At 46.2% G+C, this 19,156-nt stretch overlaps 1 protein-coding gene across 3 annotated transcripts in view; it reads left to right on the top strand.

Moving 5' to 3' along the window:
- LOC142563855 (prestin-like) overlaps positions 1–19,156 on the top strand; it is a 275,908-nt gene that overhangs the window by 103,941 nt on the left and 152,811 nt on the right. The window contains exon 2 of one of the 3 annotated variants that reach the window (XM_075674524.1): positions 18,110–18,189. The exons of the other annotated variants lie outside the window; for them this stretch is intronic. The gene's annotated coding sequence lies outside the window, so the exon portion shown is untranslated. The remainder of the gene's footprint in view (positions 1–18,109; positions 18,190–19,156) is intronic. 3 annotated transcript variants of the gene reach the window in all.

Below are 19,156 nucleotides of genomic sequence, written 5' to 3' on the forward strand. Positions count from 1 at the left end.
CCTGCAATTTCTGTGAAACATTGCCCCAGAACAGCTGGAACAATTTGACCAACGCCAGTTTTTCGCTCTCGCCGACAATGCCAACAAATGAGCAGCAACTATCAGCATCAAATAGCGTACAACACCGCTGAGCATCAAGCAATGACACGCTGCGTGCCACCTTTGGTGCACGTATTTATTAGCCAGAGCCCAAATTATGCAGCTGGCTATTGAAAACCAGTGCTACCATGTATGTGCAAATACTGTAATTCTGGTTTATGGAAATTCACGCACAAAACTGTCTATGCCTCCATGTTTCATCGAACACACGACGTTTTTGTGTTTAACTGGGGCGTGCTTAGTAAATTTTCCAGTTACTTTGTAGCTGCAGTGAGAAATATTGTTGTGCCTACTTCAGACCAAAACTTCCCGATAAACAAGAGGCAAAGACATGTATTTGGTCCCATTTTTTCTGCGCTGCTTTCTCCCTCAACATGGATCTGTACAAACAAGCGCAGTACTTAGTCTTGCTGCCGTTTGACCTCGCGCTGAATCAAATAAATTAAGCAAATTAGCACTGATAGACCCGAGAGGCTGGTTCATAGCTTGCAATTACCTTGATAATAATTCAACACTGCCAGTCAACGGTTAGGCAAGATCTGCGCGCGCACTTGTTTACCTTAAGCCCTCTGCGATTGTAAAAGTCCCGCCTTCCTGTCTTACGCTTTTGTCCGCACCATCCGCTCCGACGTGGGACACCTTTCCCCTGATTGCGTCTCGCCGTGTCGAGGGCCTGTTTCTTCCCTCGCAAGAGAGCGTTTGCCCCCGCGATGGAAGTTACACGCAGCACGTAATGCCGCCTGTTTAGTCAGTCAGACGGCGTTTGGCTAAACGTCCGAAGCGCTGCAAATCACAGCTGCACGTTCACCTGCGCAAGGAACGCGCGCTTACTTGCACCTCTTTCCGTGTCCCGTGCACGACTCCACCTGGCACGGGCTGCTGCGGACGGAGCCTTTCATCAGATATCCTCTTGCCTCCCCGCTCGGCGCCTCGGCGAGGTTAATCCGTTTCAAAGCGCGCCGGTTTAAAAAGTTGTGCACCGACTTGCGCTGCTGGGCGCAGCAGGCGTCGTCGAAGTCAATCACGCTTGCTGTCTTCAGCCTGGTCGCTTTCCCCCGGTGGCATTCGCCGAGTGTGCGTCGGGCGAACCAATAACAGGCGTCGCCGGACGCGCTCATTCAACCGTGTTGTGCGCGCGGCAACTTTAGAGATTTACCGAGCTCAATACTGCGTGAAGATTTTGGTGGCATGAGTCAGCCCGTACGGGACGTCCCATTAGTTGGAGGTATGTTACGTGGATCTTTTATTTTGTGGATGATCTTAAGCACTTGCGGATCAGCGGATTTGCGAGGCATAGAGCCAGCGCTGCTGTTGTTCTTTCATTAATTTTCTCCACGGTACTCTTCTCTGCCCCCTGCGTAGTGGTAGTGGCATTTCGCGGCTGCTCACGTGGTCGCGGGTTCACACCGATGGAGGCGAAACGCAAAAACTTGCCGACTCAGATTTCTGTGTCCGTTCATTAATTTCAGCCGCCCAAAATCAATCCGCAGCACTCCACCCATGGCGACCCCCATGAACAGGCTCGGGACGTTGAGCCAAATATATAATTAACTAAATATATGAAGATTAGTTGTTAACACTGTAGTCCTGACTAAAATACTCCTGAAACGTGGCATAGATATGCGTGATGGACATATACGTGGAGAGATTTCAGACGACCGCCTTTTTTATAGCTGACAGCCGACAATCTTTGCTACATTAAGGCGGTCGTTAGTTATCGGCAGCGGCCTTCTCATTTTGTAAATCTGTGCTCATACGCAGTAAAACAACATAAATTCTGCTACTGGCTACGTACGCCAACAACATGTGACAAATATTCGAAAGCAACGTGTTAGAACGAATTTTCTTTAACTACAGTGCCGGGCGGCTACAGCTTAGGTTAACTACGGAGACAGGTATAGAGTTATCTTTGATGATTTTGGTATCTTCAGCAGTACATAATGTTTTACGTTGCTTCGACAATTCGGTTGCCAGTTCGTTTGTACCGGGAGTACCGAGTACCAATGTAGTGCATGGCGCAGTGTCACAGCCTGAAAACTACTGATGCGTCCGCCAGATAAAACGCCATGGCACGTGACCCGGTGAGGATTTTCACTGAATTTCTCAGAAATGTAAGTGGTAAATTAGAAGAGCTTGTAGCGCCTAAAGTAAATTTATATGAAAGGTTCCAACAAGCCGTAATTGAGATGGTACTGAAGAGGCATCAGTCATTAGTCCGTTTTTAACTTGGCACTTGACATATGGTCATCGTGTTATAAACGGTCATAATTTTGTTTATCACTAACCTGACAGCATGAACCTGTCACTAAACTTAATATAAGTAATCTGAATTGTGCACTGAGATCGGTCGTACGCACAATTCAGTTTCATCCGCCTTGTTACCGACAGCCTTGCTCGCCTTTCTCTGAAATCAAGTTAAACGAATGAATAATAACTTTCAAATAATTTCGGCCACAGCCTAATATATAGCGGTAGTAAAAGAAGGAATAATGATGCAGATAAGAAACCTCAAAGTAACAAAAAAATTGGGTACGAGGACAGCTATTAGGAGCAAACGAGGTCCCGATGTAGTCATCTTCTGCGCTATCAACTCGATCACGCAACCCTCTGCACTGACCTCAGCTATTTGGACGCACGCAACTAATAATTGACAGCTTGCGGTACCGTATTCACTGCCTTCAACGGTGCCGAAGTGGCACTGCGCCGACAAAGTAGTGCTATCTACTGTTCGGAAGCCGGCGCTCGGACTTCGACGTGGCCCTCAACAAGGACAATTGCGCCACGAGTAGTCCAAGTCCAATCTTTTCGCGATGCCGGGCTGGCTCTGTGCAATCTGCGAGCATTCGCAGTGCGCGCACGAACGCTAGGACCGCGTCACAGGCGGTAGTTCGTACAGCAGCCCGTGAGAGGCCAGCTGCTGATACCACAGAGAATACAGCACCACGGAAATTACTGTGGGGCGTTGTATGGTCACCGATGCTTCTAGGAGATGCAACACGCAAGACGGCGACGCCGTACAAGCTTGACGGGAAGACCAGTGCACAAGTGTGTGCATATTCGCTGCTGGCGGCAACGCATATCGTCCACAAATTGTGCGCCGTAAACTGTAAACGTAATGAAACCGGAATGGCTGGAGAATGTTCTGGTATTTTCAGGCATAGTGCCTTCACAGTGTACGTATTGATGAGTCCTGGTGGGATTTCTCACATGGCCCGGTCACTTTCAGTGACCGGGCCGTGTAAGAAATTTGCTGCTGCGGAGCAAATTTACGATTTCAATGGCCGATGGTGCTTCTCTACAAAGTTATATATTGTCACTTTGTGGGTCAGTTTAGGTGGTGGGGAGGTGAAGAAGACTGGGAGATGCGTAAAGAAAAGGAACGAAGGAGGTTGCATTTCGGTTAGCCTCATCTAATGTAAATTCTCCTAAGGAAATCAAGTCTTTTTACATGTACTCTACACTGAGTCGGTGAAACATATATTAAACCATATCAAGAGTAATATAATATAGCAGGGTGGAGAAGCTAGAGTGAAGGAAGAGCCGACATTCCATGAATATGTTCCACGCAATTACCTAATTTAATCATTTTAACTAATTCATTTAGTTTATATCATTATTTATTTAATTAATTATTTTAATTAATTTAATTTAATTAGGCATCTAAGATCCAATGAGTAATTCCAAAAAAACAAGGATACAAGCTATACACTGTAAAATAATATACATCCTTAATGTGAAAAAGGGTCTGAGTGTGTCTATACTGACACCCTTAGGGTGCGATTTATGTAACTGACTCCCTAAAGGTGTGGTTTATGGACACATTTACACCTTTTTTTTCACTTTTAATGGTGTAAATTATTTAACACTCTACACTCGTTTCTGGAACAACGGGCTACCAGGCCTAGCGTGAAAATGCGGGCGTTCGCCCCATAACTGGTGCGATTTGCGCTGCATTCTGTGGCAAAGCGGAGGGACCGGGTGAAAGGGGGCGTGCTGCGGTCTCGAAACTACCGGTTGTCAACTTGCGACGTGTGTGGGACCCCCGTAACTTCAGTGAAATACCGGTCGGAACACTGAGGCGTGAAAGCGTTCGCAAGTGCTTTCATCCCTGTATCGTTGCAGCCTGTGTGGGGTGCTCTCCGCCCCTCGGCCATTTTTTTATTGTCTTTGTAGTCAACAGGCGTTTACGAAAAATAATAGGTGCCTGTATCAGAAAAGCTTAACCTTTCGTTTCTTTTATTTGCCAAAAATAATTCTAAAGGCAATAATTCATTTATATTAGCGTGCCAAAACCGCACAGGGCGCAATGAGCGATGGAGCAGCGGTAAGCTCAGAGGTAACCTTAACAATTAAATTAAATTCCGGGGTTTTACGTGCGGAAAAGTAAAATCCGATTCTGAGGAACTCCGTAGTGGGGAACTCCGGATCAGTTGTGGCCATCCGGGTGTCCCCAATATGCACGCAAATCTAAGCGCATCTGCGTGAGCTTTTTCACACTTGGCTACCATGGAAATGCCGACGCCGTGGCATGTATCGAACCCACGACCTCGAGCTCCGCAGCGCGACCCCATAGCCAGTAAATTATCGTGCCGGATGGAATTGTTAATTATGACCGCGCGGGGTTCTTCAACGCGACCAGGATTGCATGCCGAGCCCACTGCATATGCAAGCACTCGAAACCCTCGAACTCTAGAAGAGCGTAGCGAATGAGCCATAGCAGCACACATGTGACCACGTGATGCTGTCGCAATAATTTTCTGGTGTGATTGAAAGTTTGTGCGCTTCGGTTTGGTGTGTGTGTGTTTTTTTTGCATCTGAATTGAATTTTTCCGCGTTAGAGCTTTTTGTGCGCAGTTTGCTGCGAACTGAACTATCTTCGGCAAATGTAGACGACTCGCAAGTCATGCGCTGACGACTGGGCATGCATTGTTCATTATATGTGTGTATTTTAGCTGAATATTAGGTTCTTTGTGTGTAGTGTTGCGGTAGTTAATTTTAATCTGGATGATTTAGAAAGAAATTAATTATTTGTATTTTCTTCTTCCTATATTGTTCTGGTTTAGCATGCCACTTCGTATAGTAACGGGACAAGAAAAGAGGAGACAGTTAGTAAACCGAGGGGCCGGATTTTTGTTAATCATATATGATTGTCATATATATATATATATATATATATATATATATATTCAGCCAGCACGTATGGAACATTATTCATATATGATTAACAAAAGTTCGGTCCCTTGGTTACCCGCTTTATTCTCGTTCATAACATGACGAGTGTCTCGAATCCGGCAGCATTGATGCCTTCAGGAAGCACGTGTGGGTTTCTTGGCCAGTCGCCTTCACCCAAAAACATCACGTACTCGTGTTGCCTGCGGCAGAAAGGATGTTCGTCTTCCGCTGTCAAATTGTCTTTTCATCTACTTTCATTGCCATTATTTAACGCTTCTGTAATTCAATTATTCAGCACAAGTGATTTCCCCTGTGTTGTCCATGGCTTCTGATGATACGATATATATATATATATATATATATATATATATATATATATATATATATATATATATATATATATATATATATATAAAGAGAGTCAGAGACGTTGTTGTGTTTTTGTCTATTATTGTAATGCTGCGTTGAAAGTGTGGGATCGATGGGGCGCAACGACGCGCCCAATACAAGGTCTAGGGACCAGAAATCACCGCCGCTCAATCACGCGTCGCGCTGCCAACGGGCCGGAAGATACGGTATACACAGGCACCGTCGCGTTCACCGCCGCCGCAGCCGCGCGTAATCGCCGCCGAGGCGGACAGCTCGAGGAGCCCCGGACGCAGACCGCGTAGCGTGCTAATGCACCTCCCCACCGTAATTACCGGGGCCGGTGAACCCCGTCGCAACCTGCAGAATGGGACGGCGCGTTTCACGAGACGCGGTCACGGCCGTCACGGCTCTCCGCCGGCCGCGGCACGGCGAAAAAATCATCGACGCTGACGCAAAAGTCGCCGCGCTTCCCGCGAGCCGCCGAAACTCCGAGGGCGACGACGAGCGTCGCCTGTTTTGCCGCGCTTGCGACAGGCGCGCGGCGGCGCGGCGGCGCCTCGCGGCGCGTGAAGTGGCGCTCGTTGGCGCCAGGCGGCGGTAAAGGTCGCGGTGCCGCAACGTTGGCGTCGAAGACCACCACACTGTGGCGAGGTGTCGCTTTAGCGCGCGCTGACTGGGAACCGCAGAATTGATCACTTAAGCCTTGCTACTTGCGTTGCTTCTTTTTTGTTGTTTGTATTTGATAAAGCGTGGACACCTACTAGTGAGAGGGAAGTGGGTGTTAAGCGTGATCAGGTGTCCCGTATCATATTTCCGCTGATCGCCCAAGCGAAACCGCCATCGTTTCACAGCCTGCGTGTTTTCTTTTTACAGCGACGTTGTTAGCCTCTAGTTGGTCGGTGTCTTTCGTGGGCTCGTGCTCACCCAAAAACAGTATCGCTGCCTAGAAGCCGCGGCCACTTACGGTGACCTGAAACGGCAGCGGAAAAAGGGCTTTGCCCTTGAGTTTCGGCTCAACAGAATTACCTTTTCTTGTATATTCGAACTACAATCTGAACCTATGACGTCTGCAGTTTGTGTGTCAGTCGTATAGTATGCAAATTTTCTGACGCAGTGTACTTTGAAAAATTCAATTATTTCAGTAAGGCACTTGCGCTTGGCGGAGGGCCTACTAGAATGAGGATGTAGGCTGCACTTCCGCGCACGTGCGCGCACGCGCGACATAGCACGTCTCTTGTGTGGCGGCGCTTGTCTAACGCCGTCTAACGTCAGTTGAGGGACGCCACATATCTAACATCGTCAACAGCTTCGCCGTACGTCCAGTTTCGCAAGGTAGAATGCAGGCGGGTATTATTATTTTTTTCTTCCTTGTAGTGTCGCATAGCTAGGGCAACCATAGCAAAACTTGCCTCTTCGCTAAGAACTGAACCCTTGGAGGAAGATATGATGAAAGTTGTTGCGCATGACGGGCAAGCGTCTTAGGATGCATTGTGAGGGTCGCCAATACAACACTGTCATGCAATGCATTCTGCTACTACTCTTGGAGACAAGTTTGGTGACGTCCGTTGAACATGGCGACATTGCCCAGAGCACAATCGATACTAAATCAGTGGGTCACTGAAGTTAGCTGTTGTGGCTGGAAAGAGTGTCGAGTGTCTTATTCATGTGTATACAAACGTGACATCATCCCATTAGCCTTATCCTTTTTCTTCTTCAAGGAACCGGTGAGTAAAAGGGGAAAACCAACTTTCTGCAACAGAGCACAGGATTAAATAAAGCGGGCTCCAAGGCACGGTGCCAACCACAAGCACAGCGAGCCAAACAAGCAACGAGCCCCCTTGCCAATGTAGTCAATGTGACATGCGACAGGCAGAGCAAGGGCCTTCGCTTTGAGGACACGTAATCGCAGGCCTTTATTTATTTAGTTGAATAATTATTTCATTACCCATTTATTAGTCTATTTATTTATGTAGTTATCTATTTATTTACTTGCCAAATGTTTCAAGTAAACTCTGACATTTCCTATCAAATGGTAGGCAGACTGTAATTTGATCTATACGCTTCTCACATTAAGCGTTTTTTTTTCTTTCAACTATTGTTTGGTATTGGGGGCTTCTTAGTAGGCCAAGCTCCTCATACCGTAGCTGGTAATGCACAAAAATAAGATCAACGCCCTGCTGCGCTGAAAGTCAATAATATCTCAACGTATTAATGAACAGATCAGTTGGAGAGTTAACATTTAACAGTTAGGCTAAAGAAAAGAAACGAAATCGGGAAGTAGGAATTTTTCTGCGTCTCGAAAAAAATGTCAATGACTGCAAGAAGCGATCTCACCGCGATCTCAATAAAACTACCGAATGATGGTCAAGTGTGGATTCCTTCATAACGAAAAATAGCGGCACAAACGAAGCACCGAGTGAGACGCGCGACACAACCGACCGCAGAAAAACGTGTTTATCGACATAATAGACCCCAATTGACAGTTCTGCCTGTGTGTCGTTGCATTTCTCTGGGTGCTTTGTTTGTCGGGCTATTGAACCTTTCTTTGTCTAAACTTCCGGCTATGGCATGGCTGCTGCTGGCTGTTGTCTGCTTCTGGGTCGGTTGATGCACTGGAGGACACATTTGTGGACATACACACTCGTATATACAAAGCTTATATGTGTACCGAATGTTTGTGCTAGACAACGGGCTTACAGAAATGCTCTATACGGACGATTAAACTAATGAGAGTAAGAACGGCTCTGTTCTGCCTGACAAAAGAAAAGTAATTCATGCAATAAAAAGAAAAGCAAAGGAAGCTTTCGTGTCGACTAGGAGTTATCGCTAAGCGCACTGATCTGATAATAAAATGGCGAAACATTTTGCAATTGTGTACGTGCACGCCGCTGAGTGTGCACCCATTCTTTCACAGTCTTTCGTAATGATTGTATGCCACTGAGACGTAATAGGTACAGGATCGCTAAATGCATTCATATAAGTGCCGCATTTATCTGTGCAGAATCCAGCCATCGCCGTTCTTTTGTAGGCAGCCATCAGAGAGAGCTCCCGTCCTCGTGATGTGAATCTGAAAATGTGCATCTTCCTAATTCGGTGCTTTCGTTTCGACAGATCTTGTGAGCGCTGCAATGCTCAAGCATAAAAATTGCATGGGAATAACCTTGTGACTTTTGTGATGCACAAACACTAGCATTACGCTGGGTTTCATGTTGCATAGAATGAAAGTAAACATAACTGCACGCATCACCGTTAGTTGCGTATGATTCAATACACACCGCTCTTGACTAAACCTTCGCTTCACATGGATTCCAGTATGTGCATTGGGTCTGCATAATTTATTTTCTTCCGTTATGACCAATCTATAACTATTCCTCACTTGAGTCAGCCTCCTCCACCACATACCTGCAATTTCGCTGAACTCATCACTGCATATAATAATTTCCTTCCCTCTATAGCCCTTTCCTTCAATCAAGTTGCATTGCTCACAAGGACCACCGGTTATATATGTCACGCGTACTGCTCAAACAACTCAACTGTTTATTAGATTTGAAACACCCGCCGTGGCTGCTCAGTGGCTATGGTGTTGGGCTGCTGAGCACGAGGTCGCGGGATCGAATCCCGGCCACGGCGGCCGCATTTCGATGGGGGCTAAATGCGAAAAGACCCGTGTGCTTAGATTTAGGTGCACGTTAAAGAACCCCAGGTGGTAAAAATTTCCGGAGTCCTCCACTACGGCGTGCCTCATAATCAGAAAGTGGTTTTGGCACGTAAAACCCCAAATATTATTATTATTAGATTTCAAACGCAGAAAGTTGTGCCTCAGAAAAATCCAGATATCCAGAGTAATGCCTAAGGAAAGAAACGATAATCAAAATACGCGACTTCGTGGAAAGTCAAACAAAATAGGAAAACGTAACAGAGTGATTTCGTGAACCAATAATAATAATAAAAAACAGGGTAAAACGGTTTTTAGCACCCCCCCCCCCCCCTGGTGTCAAATAAACATAAAGTGCTCGCGTTCGCTCTCTAATCCGCGCTACCCATTTCTTTATCTCAATCTTACTTACGCCCATCAATCTTCTAGAAATATCAGATCTTGGGTGGATGTCGCTATCCGCGGTCGGTCTCGTATACCCCCTGCCTGTTCGACCGCGACCGTGCGACGGCGAGCAGTAGTCTACAGGGGGACGGAGGGGAAGCGCTACGGCAACAGCACGCGGTTCCCGGTGGGAGAGGAGCATGCCGCGCTCTCGGTAGAAGGCTGACCCCATTGGTCAACGGAGCGCCGGCAAGCGCTGCGCAACTGGCAGCCGCGGCTACGCGCGTACGACAGCCGGTCGAGACGACGTGCGGCGGCGTCTACGCGTGCGTCTCACACGCGATACGCGCCGCACTCGACGATGACCGTGTCACGAACTCCCAAGGGCTGTGCGGAGGTGTATCGCTCGTATGTGCGCCCGGCGTGGCGTCGTCCCGATTTCCACACGTACGCCGAGCGGGAAATCCATTCACATAGCATCGATGCGATGAAGTCTCGGGTTCCGTTGTGAATATTGCAGCATGATGTGGCAGTTGCAAACGGACTTGTATCTTTGTCGTTTCTCTCGCAGATAATTTGCTTCGGTGGGGCCCTTCCTGTTTTGGCGTGGCTATACATATTACCCACTACGGATTCAGACATGACACGATAACTAGCGAGAACACATAGAATGAATAGCTACTGCGAGTAAACCAAACGATTTTCAGCTTTATTCCACATGTCCAAACTAGGCCTTCTTGAGTGATAGAATGACATCAGCAGGACAATGCGGCATGATTTACTCTGTTGTTTTCGTGTGATAACCCAATAACCCTTCTCTGGCTACCGTGGACGTATTTTCGGGTAGATATTTCTTTCTCTGTAAGCAGGCGATGATGGTCGTCCCCTGCTCTTTAAATAAAGGTTATTCTCTCTCTCTCTCTGAGAACAGCTCACACTTGGAGGAACTGCATTGGGCTGGCAAGTGAACCCATTATTCTTTTAACCACAAACGCATCCTTCCTTTCCTAGTCATTCACTCAGCGGCAAGTGTACCATGTGTAAGACGTCCTGCACATTAACGCTGCGGGATACCACACAATAGCCACAGTGACCGACAGTGACCTGCGAGATTTCAAGCTTACTATTATTGTTGGCATTGGGGTCTTGTCATGGCTGCCCTTCTTTCTGCATACGCATATCGGCTATGCATGTCGATCGTGTCGGAACGTTTCACTAAACAAAATCATGAAGAAATACTTTCTGGAAACAAGTTTGGTAATAAGCGGGAGGAATGGTTCTGAAATTAGCACCGAATTGAATGCCCGGAGCACCGCTTTTGCACTTGCATTAACGGAAAAAGAAGGTTAATTATTATTTACCTATTTATCAATACTGTGAGCGTTTCTCAGGCTGTTACAGGGAGTGAGTCACAATGAGAGTGCTAGAACATTATTATGCAGGCAACAGAACAGCTGACAAAAGAGACAGAAGTCTCAGCAAGAGTGATTAAGAAGCGTCAAGTACGGAACAACACGTACGAGTAATACGACATCGTTATTGGAAACAAGATTCCGTCTGAGATCTGAACTTCACCCTACAATGAGTGTTCACGACTACGAAAGGCAGGTTGTTCTGCGTAGCCACAAGTGCAGAAAAAAAAAGGAAGCCTAAATGTATTCCAATGCTACGTTACGGGTCTCGTGCGCTTCGTGGAAGGAAACCTTACGGTAAAGCGAAAATTCCTTGGAGTAGTTGGATCTTTCAGCCTTAGTGGCAAAGGACGCTAGACAAGGAAGTGAAGGTAAACACGTATACGTGGTTTCAGTGCACGGATAACAGCGCGCAGCTGCTCGAATTTCATCTTCGATGGACTAATGACAACCGTTACGCGCTTGAAGGCAGCTTACCCGAGGTCCTGCAACTGCTGTCGCCGACGCGACCGTGTCTGCTCGTTTCCTTAACTGTCAATCACTGAAAGCGAGCATAGCAAAGCCGCTAGCGAGACGTACACTGCCATGTACGCCACGCGACGCGCACTTGAGGCGCAGTCTTTCTCACTTTCATTCTTTTATTTTTTCCCAGATCCGCTCGCGAACGTGTTTTACTATTCAGTGGAAAAAAAGAAAATCACGTATAAAGGTGAAAGCTCCTTCTATTCAGTGACGCACAAGGGCACGTTCCTGACGGAAAAGATGCCGTGGAACATCGCGAAGAATTTCAAGATTGATTGATTGAATGATTGATTTATTGATAGATAGATAGATAGATAGATAGATAGATAGATAGATAGATAGATAGATAGATAGATAGATAGATAGACAGACAGACAGACAGACAGACAGACAGACAGACAGACAGACAGACAGACAGACAGACAGACAGACAGACAGACAGACAGATAGATAGATAGATAGATAGATAGATAGATAGATAGATAGATAGATAGATAGATAGATAGATAGATAGATAGATAGATAGATAGATAGACAGACAGACAGACAGACAGACAGACAGACAGACAGACAGACAGACAGACAGACAGACAGACAGACAGACAGATAGATAGATAGATAGATAGATAGATAGATAGATAGATAGATAGATAGATAGATAGATAGATAGATAGATAGATAGATAGATAGATTAATTGATCCACTGATTCATCTATTAGTTTCGTTCACCTGCAGAAAGGTATACGAGTGCTTCAAGAACCAAAGCAATGGGCTGTACCAGAGTATTCTCTATAATTGAATTTTTCAAATCGCCATTAGCGGAGGCGACTGTAAATGAGCAGACAAAAAAACGTCATCTGTAAAGAGAAATGAAATTAATCTTCAGCTTGCTTTCATTTCTGTTTACAGATTACCTTTTCTTGTCCACGCGTTTACAGCCTCATCCGCTAACACGTTTTCACCGCGGAAAACAAATGCCGTGAACTTGTGGCGATTATGCGTATTTGCACTCGCAGCGTCCGCATCGTATCAGTGTGCTATCGTAACACGCATGAGTTACACATGGTGTTAACGGAGGCAGCGACTATTACCGCTGGAAAATTTGTGCGAAAATTCTTTCCGGTTATTTTATCAAGCACAACAAACGTTTTATTATACGCCAAGGCAGCAGCACACCTTTCTAATGGTTTTGAAACACAAAGCATTTCTGCCTATTCACGCTCTTACTTAGCTGTGCATTTTACGCTTATATTTGCCTACTTCTATCATTAGATTCTTGCCTAATGATAGCACCACTTATTTTGTTTACTATAATAATGACTTCGGTTGCAGCTTCTTCCAGCGTTTGTGTTTCTAAATTCCGCATGCCCACACGTGATTAGCGCTCCATTATGCGTCTATTTGATGAAGTGTGTGATCAAGAATGCGAGAAAATGTGACAAAAAGAAAATGTGCCTAAATTCTCACGTGCTAAAAACATTAGGCTTTACCAATAATCGTAACGTATTGTTCGACTAACGCTAGCGTAGTCGGATCGCGATTTAGTCCAACAAAGTAGCAACACGAATTTGAAAAAAGGTTGCAGTGAAACGTACCTGGCTAGTTTTGATCATCTGTGTTGGTTTCTTTAGCGTGTTCCGGGCGAATCTAAACAAAAAAACAAAACAAAAAACATGAGCTATTCATCTGGAATAGCACCGTTAAAAGGCTGGGGCACTGCTCCATGCTTACCCAGTAGCAATGAACAGCGCACTGATTGTTTCTAGCTAACGAATTCTTTCACTGATAATGTGATTTGAATTGGAGGCGTTACCACTTGCGAAGATTTCTCTAATAATTTGCTAGTTATTCTTGTGAATCCGGCAAGCAAACTTGCAACCAAAAGGTAAATGAAATTACCCAAACGAATGCTATTAAGTGGTGCAAGTATTGATCATTAAGACATTACGGCCTTGAGTATCGAATGGGCAGGTGTAAGGCGCACAAATTTTGTCAAACCAAACCTGTTTTTGTCGACAGCTGATTGTCGACTCAATGCACAGGGAAAAGTGTTTGCTAGTGGCGCGAGCACGGGTTTCCAACGTAAGGTATGAGTAGTTAATCATAGCCAGTGAACCTGCGCTTCTCTTGCTGGACCGGGAAAAAAAATACTTTAAAAAATTGGCACGATTGGCAAATGTGCCCATTATGTCTTCAAACGCGAAAACATCTCGTCTAAGAAAAAGAAAAGATTATTCCAAATCCGTCGCCAACACACCTATCACCTAAATGCGCATTTCTCGCTCCCAGAATAGCCAATAATTTTACATGTGTGCGACAGAATCAGCCGAAATGGCAACTTCGGGCTTCACGCTTTTCGACGCTCGCACGCCCTCAAGTATAGCCGTACCTCAACCGGGGCTTTTATTTATCCTCCGCCGTCATCCGCTTTCAATGCCCGCACCCCTCTGCCACAGAATTTCACACTCCTTCTTTTTTATTCTTCTTTTCTTTTTTCTCTGTGAAGATGGAAAGCGTGTTTGTGCGCGCGCGTAGATGGAAGGCGAGGAGGATGGAAAGTGACGTCGTTCCGCTCCAGTTCATTGCGGCACCCCTGGTGGACGCAGTCTCGCTTTGAGAATTTCGACGCCTTGACACGCGAAGTGGCGTGCAGTCCGCTTCGCGGCGAAAATCAGAGGAGAGAAAAAAGTTCTCGATTCCGTGAGCAGCTTCTGAGGAATCCGCATCAGGAGCTCGATATCGAAGACCTCGTCGTCAGAGCCACGCATTCTTCGTCATAATCATCGGCCTGGTTACGCCCACTGCAGGGCAAAGGCCTCTCCCATACTTCTCCAACTAGCCCGGTCATGTGGCCATGTTGTCCCCGCAAACTTCTTTATCTCATCCACCTACCCAACTTTCTGCCGCCCCCTGCTACGCTTCCCTGCCCTTAGAATCCAGTCCGTAACCCTTAAGGACCATCGGTTATCTTCCCTCCTCATTATATGTCCTGCCCATGCCCATTTCTTTTTCTTGATTTCAACTAAGATGTCATTAACTCGCGTTTGTTCCCTCACCCAATCTGCTCTTTTCTTATCCCTTAACGTTACACCTATCATTCTTCTTTCCATAGCTCGTTGCGTCGTCCTCAATTTAAGTAGAACCCTTTTCGTAAGCCACCAGGTTTCTGCCCCGTACGTGAGTACTGGTAAGACACAGCTGTTATAAACTTTTCTCTTGAGGGATAATGGCAACCTGCTGTTCATGATCTGAAAATGCCTGCCAAACGCCCGCCAGCCAATTCTTATTCTTCTGATTATTTCAGTCTCATGATCCGGATCCGCAGTCACTACCTGTCCTAAGTAGATGTATTCCCTTACCACTTCCAGTGCCTCACTTCCTATCGTAAACTGCTGTTCTCTTCCGAGACTGTTGAACATTACTTTAGTTTTCTGCAGATTAATTTTTAGACCCACCCTTCGGCTTTGCCTCTCCAGGTCAGAGAGCATGCATTGTAGTTGGTCCCCTGAGTTACTAAGCAAGGCAATATCAACAGCGAATCGCAAGTTACTAAGGTATTCTCCATTAACTCTTATCCCCAATTCTTCCCTATCCAGGTCTCTGAATAGCTCGTGTAAACAGGCTGTGAATAGCATTGGAGAGATCGTATCTCCCTGCCTGACGCCTTTCTTTATTGGGATTTTGTTGCTTTCTTTATGGAGGACTACGGTGGCTGTGGAGCCGCTATAGATATCTTTCAGTATTTTTACATACGGCTCGTCTACACCCCGATCCCGCAATGCCTCCATTACTGCTGAGGTTTCGACTGAATCAAACGCTTTCTCATAATAAATGAAAGCTATATATAAAGGTTGGTTATATTCCGCACACTTTTCTATCACCTGAGTGATAGTGTGAATATGGTCTATCGTTGAGTAGCCTTTACGGAATCCTGCCTGGTCCTTTGGTTGACGGAAGTCTAAGGTGTTCCTGATTCTATTTGCAATTACCTTAGTAAATAGTTTGTATGCAACGGACAGTAAGCTGATCACTCTATAACTTTTCAAGTCTTTGGCGTCCCCTTTCTTATGGATTAGGATTTTGTTAGCGTTTTTCTAAGATTCGGGTACGCTCGAAGTCATGAGACATTGCGTATATAGGGTGGCCGGTTTCACTAGAACAGTCTGCCCACCATCCTTCAACAAATCTGCTGTTACCTGACCCTCCCCAGCTGCCTTCCCCCTTTGCATAGCCCCCAAGGCTTTCTTCACTTCTTCCGGCGTTACCTGTGGGATTTTGAATTCCTCTAGACTATTCTCTCTTCCATTATCGTCGTGGGTGCCACTGGTACTGTATAAATCTCTATAGAACTCCTCAGCCGTTTGAACTATCTCATCCATATTAGTAATGATATTGCCGGCTTTGTATCTTAACGCATACATCTGATTCTTGCCAATTCTTAGTTTCTTCTTCACTGCTTTGAGGCTTCCTCCGTTCCTGAGAGCATGTTCAATTCTATCCATATTATACTTCCTTATGTCAGCTGTCTTACGCTTGTTGATTAACTTCGAAAGTTCGGCCAGTTCTATTCTAGCTGTAGGGTGAGAGGCTTTCATACATTGGCGTTTCTTGATCAGATCTTTCGTCTCCTGCGATAGCTTACTGGTATCCTGTCTAACGGAGTTACCACCTACTTCTATTGCACACTCCTTAATGATGCCCACAAGATTGTCGTTAAGGTCCTCTTCCTGAGTTAAAGCCGAATACCTGTTCAGTAGGTTAATCTGGAATTCCTCTATTTTCATTCTTCGAACGCATTCTTCGTTCACGTCTAACGTTTCACGCGACTAAGCAATGGACGTTTCGTGCTGTGACTGCTCGTGTCGTAGCAATGTCAGTAAACTGCAGTTCGCGCGCCACGCTAACTGAGTGGCTACGGAGCTGCGCTGCTCCGCACGAGGTTGCGGTTTCGTTCCTGTCCACGGCGGTTCCTGCGGGGGCGCAACGTGATAACGCTTGTGCACCGCGCGCTGGGCGCGTGTTAAACAATAAAGCTTTGAAATTTCAAAACCTCAGATGGCCAAATGCATCCAGGGTGCTTCACTAGGGCTCGCCTCGTAATGTCATTACGGCTGTCGCATGTGAAAGCCCAGAACTTAAAGTGCTGTTCGGTGTGAGATCTAGAGAAGTCCGCCGCAGGGCTGCTGGCAGAGAGTATATTAAGAGATAAAGTGGGGGGGATGTTAACTGGAAGAGTAGCCGGTTGGCTACCCACTCAGCGGAAGAGAGGGGATGAAGCAGAAAGATAATACAGAGATAAAGGGCATAATGTTTAAACAGATGCACGCGTTAGCAAAATGTCCCGTGACCATAAAGAAAGAAGGAAGGTAGGAGATGCAAGGCAAAGATGTTGACCAGCGTCGATGTCCGGTGTGCTGCTCTTCATTAGAGGGGAAGGTGAAAGGGTAGAACACATTAAGGGAACAGAAAATATGAAACCAACTAGTTTCTCCTACGACGAGTAAGGTAACTGACATCTACTGTGGCCTTTCACAGCAGCGCATCATCAGTCTGGATAATTTAATTATTTTTATTAGCCTTTTTATGCTAGCTTTCTTGTCAGAAACTTGTTAGAAGGCAACGATAAGGCCAAATATTGCGTCGAAGGCGACAGCGCATAACGTTGACGGTGGGTTCAATTAGCATCATCCTTTTTTGGAAATAAAAGCACTCCACACTTTTCTAAAGATCCTGTAACAATACCAGCGCGAGGTGTGCAAGGGCTGTTGAGCGGAAACGCACCACAACGACAGCGGAGGTGCCAAAGACGTGTCGAGCCTGTGTATAATCGCTGTCGTAATAAAAGAAGAGGTCTGGTTCATGATTAAGAGACGCAAATGCGACACAGCTTCTAACACATGTCTCAAAGCGCGAGCTGTCACTAGTAAATACCACAAGAAACTGAAACGTGACCCAAACATCTGAAACAGCAAGTCGGCTTTGGCACGAGAGGACCACGTGTGTGATCGTACTCTTGTGGTAAGGACACTGGGTTGCTGTACTAGACATGCACAGGTTCAATTTCAGTATTTTACATGCATTTGTTTTTTATTACAAAATGAGTAGAGCGAGGAGAAATACCTACCGGCCTCCTGGAATGAGGCAACGAATGCATCGCATTGAAATGAGAGATCATAATTACCATACACATGCTCAAGACTTCCAGCTAAACGCTTCCCGGAAGCAAGTATCGGAGCCACCGCTATCTGTGTATGTGAGACGAGAATCCAAAGACCACATGCTCGCTGTAACGGTTCTCTGGAAATTCCGTGGGAAACCGTTGCATTTGAAAACAAAAAGAAAGAATGCATTACGGGCACACTGTTAACCGGGTCTGCCGTCTCACGCGTATCGATCGTTCCATCGGTCTCTTTGCGCCCTGCAGTTTCTTAGAAGTCACTGATATTTAATTTATGTCTCTCCCTCTCTCTCCCTCTCTCTTTTGTACCTTTTCCAGCTTTGACGGCTTCCGACTGCCACCGCGGTGCGACAACCTCTTTACTACGACTTGCGCAACCAGCTCTCCCTCTCTCTCCGGTGAGTCTACCGGCCGCACACACGGTCGCACGTTTCGGTGCCTGCTGATAATATTCGGGTCACACACATTCGCGCCTCGCCAATTCACGAAAAACTAGCAGGACCAGGAGTCGGTTTCTCTTTCAAGCTGTCAGTGTCGGCTGCGTCCGCCTCGTGTGCCGGAGCGTGGCGGGAGATTCCCGCAGTGTGGGTTACAGGTTCAGTCACCGAACGGCATTGGGCATCGTGCGATGTTCCGTCGCCGTTCCGTGCAAACCGACAGGCGGGTTAAGTAAGGGCGTCGCCATGTCCCACTTGAGCATTCACCCGAGGTCCTGCCACTTGAAGTGCCGCTATCGCACAGTGCTGTCGGCTCAACTATCTGAGCTGACGAGTGTAGCAGCCCCATAGAGCGAATTAAGTATTATGCAGGGAAGGTACGCGGCTTGTGGGTCTTAGAGGACATGAAATCCCGTAGCGTGAATAAAGTGGTTGCTCCATTTTGCCCGCATATTACTGTTGCAATAGGTTGCTTTCGTTACGGGTAATTTCGAATTAGCCAGTTTCCCTGAGTGTGACTTATCTGAGAGGAATGTGCGCGGTAGAAAGGGATAAGAGGAACAATCTTAAGAGGCTGTAAAATCCTATAATTTCGCCGCATGAATTGTCCGGGAATCGGGGACTATAGACATACTGCCTGCCTACTTAGCAAACTTCGTGATTTCGGGCTTCTGCAGTGCGCCTATCTGGAATGCGAAAAAACGTCTTCGCGTTTTTTTTGAACTACAACCGTCTTTTTGAAAGAGTGCAATGTCTTAAGCGTTTTCCGTGGCATGTTAGTCCCACTTGTCGTTAAAGTATGACTATTTATTTGTCGCTTCTCGTCTCGGGGATGCATCGATTTCGCTGCGCAAAATCGATCGGATTGTCTGCTGGCACGATCTTGTTTTGTTTTGAGCACAACCTCGCTCCTGGCATAGAAAAACTT

The sequence above is a fragment of the Dermacentor variabilis genome, chromosome 11 (assembly GCF_050947875.1).
Source record: "Dermacentor variabilis isolate Ectoservices chromosome 11, ASM5094787v1, whole genome shotgun sequence".
Classification (NCBI taxonomy): domain Eukaryota; kingdom Metazoa; phylum Arthropoda; class Arachnida; order Ixodida; family Ixodidae; genus Dermacentor; species Dermacentor variabilis.